This window comes from Chenopodium album, chromosome 16 (assembly GCF_948465745.1).
Source record: "Chenopodium album chromosome 16, dcCheAlbu1.1, whole genome shotgun sequence".
Classification (NCBI taxonomy): Eukaryota; Viridiplantae; Streptophyta; class Magnoliopsida; order Caryophyllales; family Amaranthaceae; genus Chenopodium; species Chenopodium album.
In genome coordinates, this window is record NC_137849.1 from 40657860 (window position 1) to 40663868 (window position 6009).

The 6009-nt window shown below is 35.1% G+C and overlaps 1 pseudogene; it reads right to left on the reverse strand.

Moving 5' to 3' along the window:
• Positions 1 to 1161: 1161 nt before the first annotated feature.
• On the reverse strand, positions 1162 to 5727 carry LOC145585318 (7-deoxyloganetin glucosyltransferase pseudogene; annotated as a pseudogene).
• Positions 5728 to 6009: the final 282 nt, after the last annotated feature.

Here is a 6009-nt window from a genome sequence, read left to right on the forward strand (position 1 = left end):
AAAGGGGACGAAAGCAAGACTTTTATGATACGGGTCAATGAGATAAGGAGAGAGATAGGGAGAAAACTTATGCAATAAAAAAGAAAACAATCTTATAATGGTAATTGGTGTACTGGCTCTTTTTTTATTATTAAAAGCAGCATCAGTTTGACTGACACATTTGCTGAGACGTAATTGTAATTGATCATTAATATTTTTTAATTGTCTATTGGAAAAAATTAACACATATTAAATTATGAAAATAGACCTTGCGACTATGATAATGACATGTTAGATCATAACAATTATTTATTTTATAATAGTAAAAAGTTAAGTCAAACATATATGCTATGTGAATAATGCAAAAATAAAATTGATGCATATGTTCAAAAAAAAAAAAAAAAATTGAGGGAGTAATATTAGAGGAGTGGAAGAAATAATATAGAAGAACCTGATGTAAAAATGAATGCATCAACGTTGGGTTGGAAAGGTGAGGAAAAGAGATTCCTATGATTTTAAAAAGAGTTTGGGCAAGATTAAACTAGTGTAGAAAACTAAAGACAATACATATGAAGGGCTTGTTCTCTTCGCCTTATAAAAATCTGTCAAAAATTATATATTATCATCTAAGTTCAGACCAGTTCAGATAAGCTACAATAAGGGTCTAATAAATTTAATAAGTTTAAAAAGTTAAATAAGGTCTAACAAAGTAAATAATGTCTAATAAGTTCCAATAAGTTAAGTAATGTCTAATAAATTCTAACTAGGTTTAATATAATTATATAATTTTCAATTTTTCATAAAAAATACTCCGTATTATGTATCATATTAATGTCGTTTTGTTTCATAGTTAATTATGTATTAAAATATTATTTTCTATGAATATTTTTTTTGAGGGTATGTATATTATTAGCATTTTTCTTTTTTTGCAGCTGGTCATACCATGTGATCACTTGTAAAAGAACAAAGTAACCTCTATAACACTGACTAAATGACCTCTTGATTGGTGCCCAAAAAACTTTTAAAAAATTGAAAAAAAACAACATACCGTTACCCATGCCCACCCTAACCCCCTTCCTCCAAAGTGGGCTGGTGCCCAAACACACCTCCCTAGGTGCCACCATTGCTCAGATCCCTCTTCCCCTAACCACCATACCCTCCTCGTAACCCCTCCCCTCATTTCTATTGTGAAGATTGAAGGACATTGATAACCCTGTCCAAATTATTGTAAGAAGATCCATTTGGAGCAGTAACAGCCTCATGAGCTAGTCTTTTCCACTTCATCACCTTTTCCTTCATCTCCTTCCCTTTCTCTCCCTCCATCAATCCTCTCACTTGCCTCTCAACTTCACTCCTCTTCACATTCGCATCGATCTCCATCCCAATCCCCCAATCGTTCCAAGAAAACCAACAATTAGTCTGTTGCTCAGCGAAGAAAGGCCAACACACAGTAGGCACCCCATTGATTAAAGTCTCTATTGTCGAGTTCCATCCACAATGAGTCAAAAACCCTCCAATAGCGGGGTGAGTCATCACTTGCTTTTGATCACACCAACTTGTAACAAGTCCCCTATCTTTCGTGTTTTCTAAAAACTCTGGTGGGAGAACAGCTGAATCTCCGATGACTAAATCAGGCCGAGTAATCCAAAGGAAGGGTTTGTTACTATCAGCAAGTCCCCAAGCAAATTCTATTAATTGATCATTAGTCATAACAGTAACACTTCCAAAATTCACATAAATAACGGAGTTAGGCTCATAGGAGTCAAGCCATTCGAGGCAACGTGTGTCCTCTTTCCATAAACTTGTACATAACTTATATGTTTCATCGTCATTGCTACCTTCTAAGGAATCGAGAAGGACTTGCAACGGTCCAAGGGTGTAAAGGGGAGGGAAATCGAAAGAAAGAGCTTCAAGGACGTCGTGTTCCAATGCATCGAAAGAGTTGAAGAGAATCGCGGAGGCTTCTTTAGACTTGTTGAGTAGTCGTAGAAGATAATTAACCATAAAGTCATTAGGATTAGTGGTTCTAATGAAACTTGGAAGGTCTTGCATTCGGATGCCTTTCATTGCAGGTACCCAATCTATGGTTGTTTGAAGGTCGCCATTTGTAGCGAAGTTTTCGTCTGCATAATGTTTTATAGAAAATGTACGTTGTAAATTTTGAAAGTATTATAGGAAGAGTACCAAACAAGTGCATTAAGCTAGACATTTCAAGATAAAGATTAAACACTTAGTAAATTAATTTGTGTAATACGGCCCTATATAGCTAGCCTAATTTGATGATAATGTAAACAATGTTAGGGATCACGATAATACATAGTGAGTAAATCAATAGTTTGACTAAATGCAAAAGTTCGAGTAGCAATTACCATAATGGGGGAGTATTATATTTTAGATTAGACCAAAATCCTTTGGACCAAAGTCATTTTAGATTTGACTAAATCCCATCAATAAAAAAATAAAAAAAATAATAAAATATTTTAGATTAGACAAAAATCATTTAAATCATGTCTGATAATTGTGGTTTTAAATTGCAGTTGGTTGTTGATTGTTTCACTTGCATGATTTGACTAGTTGTTTGTGTTGACTTTTTATGTTATTTGTTTGAATATTGGCCCTTAATAAATACGTAGTATGTTAGTAAAGTTGGTTGATGATTGTTGGTTATTTTTATAAAAAAATGCTAAGAATAATAACGATCCAATACAAAAAAAAAAAAAGCTAAAGGTAGTCCTTGTATCTTTTGGCTTTAGGTGGAAAAACTAGTTTTTTAGCTAACAAAAGAAGTCTAACAACCAAATACTGTATATTCCGTACATTTTGTCTGTTTCATTCACCACATCCAAAAGGCATAGAAAAAGCCATGAAAAAGGTGTTTACCAAATTCATACAAGACAAAATTGTTTCTGACTCTTAACTCATTTCTAAATATCTTCAACTACGCATTGAGTAAACCTTATGAAACTTTTATAGTTGGAAAGTAAAAATATTTTTTCCCCCCTAACATATCAAATTCATACAAGACAAAATTGTTTCTTTTACCACAAAAGCTTCAATGAAGAAGAAGAGAACAAAGTCCACGTAATCACGTATAACACAAAACACATCAAGTTGCACAATGTGGAATTATAGTGTAATTTGTCTTGACATTTATTATGGGTTTGCATCTTTGCACATTGTGGAATTATACTAAATGTTCCGTTGCCCCCTAGTCCCTATTTATAAGTGTCCTCCCCCTATTTTTATCCTCTGCTACTAGACAAATTTGAACATTCTATAGTTGCTAATTTAATTGTAGAATAATTTTATTTTTCAAAAAAAAAAAGTGTCCGCCCCTAAACACGCAAGATCCTTAAATTAATTGTAGAATAAGTTTTTTTTTATTATTTTTATTATAAACCAATTGATACTTGTCTGATTTAATTCGATTATTTGAACTAAATTTTAATAATTCAACTCATCTAATCATAAACTTTTATACAATATATATTAACTTAATCATTATGAAAATATATAAATAAGGTGTTGATATAAACTGAACCAAATATACCCTTACATGTAGGAGTCAAAAGCAAAAGTAATAAGAAAAACAAAATGTTTACGTATTTTGTCAATTTTAACTCAATAAATTGCTTAAATTTGCTAATTCAAAATTTTATGTTCAATTAGGAAATTTAAGCAATTAATTTTGAATTACTATTGATCAAGTGATTGACAATCCATAAATTCAAAGGAGCTACTCTTAATATTCAATTTTACAATGCATCAATTTAAATTAGGTGGTTTCAAAAAAAAAAAATTAAATTAGGGGTGGATCTTGGTTATGGCGGGGAGGGACCCAACTCCTATAAGTTTATTTTTTATAGTTGTCGGTTATAAGTAATATGATGTTAAATATAGGAAATTTTAGAAAATAATACCACAAAAAAAACCCAAATTTTGATTATAACACCACAAAAAAAAAAAAAAAAAAAAAAAAAAAAAAAAAAAAAAATTATAATAACACCACAAAAAAAACTGAAAAAATTGATTTCACCACCAGTCATTAACGCCATCCAAAAAATCGTTACTGGGCCCCACATTGTACACGTGTCAGTTATCTACTGGATTAAAAAAAAATAAAAGAATTTTTTTTTAAAAAAAAAAAAGAAAAACCCCTAAACTCTTAACTCGGCCACCACCTTCACCACCGACACCGATTTCTGGCCCACCGTCGTCACTCTAGCCCGCACTATCGACCCCCTTAGCCGACCAACAAAACCAGGCCAACCCAGCCCAGTCAACCACCTGAGCCACGCACCACACCGTACCAGCCTCAATCCTGATTCGATTTGGTTTGGGCGCAGGTTAGGGTTCAGGTGACAGTGAGGGTGAGAGATGTAAAGCAGTACGTATTTGGGTTTGGGTGTGAGTTGGAGTGTCGGCGACGAATCTGGGTAAGGGAGGGGAGTTTGGTGATGTTGCTGAGGTAGGTGGTGGTGCGTGATGTTGCGGTACAATGGCAGGAGAGTTCCGACGCCTTGGGTTTGCGTCGTGGGGTGGTTTTCGGGGAGTGGGATGGCAAGAATGGGTGGTGGGGCCGATTTCCGTCGGTTTTGGGTGGGGGCTGGGGGTGCCGACGGCCTAGGCTAGAGTGTCGACGGCTGGGCAGGTGATTCCGGCAGTGGGGCAGGTGGCTCCGCGGTGGGGCTGGCTGGGTTAGGGGATAGATTTTTTTTTTTTAAAATATTTTTTTTCTTTTTTATTTTAATTTTTTAAACCATTAGATTATTGACACGTGTCAATTATGGGCCCCACTTAATGGTTTATTTGGATGGAAAAGTTAACCGGTGGTGAAATCAAAATTTTAAGTTTTTTTTTGTGGTGTTATAATAAAAACTTTTTTTTTGTGGTGTTATAATCAAAATTTGGGTTTTTTTGTGGTGTTATTTTCTAAAATTTCTTAAATATATGCACATTAAAAGTTGTGGTATAATGGGTTAAGTATTGTTATTTAACTTTTAAGCAAAAGGTTGAACAATCAAACTTAGGCTTCTCTAACTTTTTTGTCTAAGATTCGCCACTAGAAGAGTAGACAACTGCGTTTTAATTTCCAATAATTTATGATCAATATTTAATTCTATACACAAAACAAAAATATCCATACTTCTACAACTTTGAAATCGAAGTAAGAGTGAGCAAAGGATGATTATTAAAAACAAAATTCCAGAATTAAATGAATCATAAATCCATAAAATTACCTTTGAAAGGAGTAAGGCCTAAGTCAAGAAGCTTAGGGTACTGAGCATAACCTAAAAAACCACAAGCACTAGCTGTCCAAAACAAAACCTCAGGAATACCTAACTCATGAGCTGCATCAATCGTAAAAAACATGGCACCATCTGATACAATACAACTCACGGGAGGCACATCGCCGGCCTCATTGAGGCCGGCAATGAGCTCCTTGAAGGGTTTAAGACAGTTCGTCTCAGTGGAGGCGCACAGCGAAGGGACATCCTGAGAGGAGTCAGCATCCATAGGGGGCAGCCCATCCGGTATGGTTTTAAAACGAAAGGATGGGCGATCAGCAAGGGCATCGAGCCCTTGGGATCGCAGTAGGCGATTGTGATTGTACTCGGTGTTTACGAAGGTAATGTGGAAGCCTTTACAGTGGAGGACTTTGGCTAGTTGTAGCATGGGGTTTATGTGGCCTTGTAACGGGTATGGGATGCATACAGCATGGGGTTTTTGCCCTTATGTTAAAGCCATTGTAATATTGTTTAAGCTTATATCGATCGATAGAGATTAGACAAGTTGTGCTACGTTTGATCTAGCTTCTCCTTTTATAGGAGTTATATGGGTCAATATTTTAAGAGAAAATCCCTGTTAATATAGCATATTAACAGAGCGAGTTTATATGGGGGTATACCTGACTTTTTCGCGACTTTAGTAAGGGCACAATTGTAATAACGGGTCAGGACCTTTAACTTCCACTTAACTGACGTTAATTCCTCCTTATTGTCACAGTTCCGTTCCGTAAACAAATTCCGT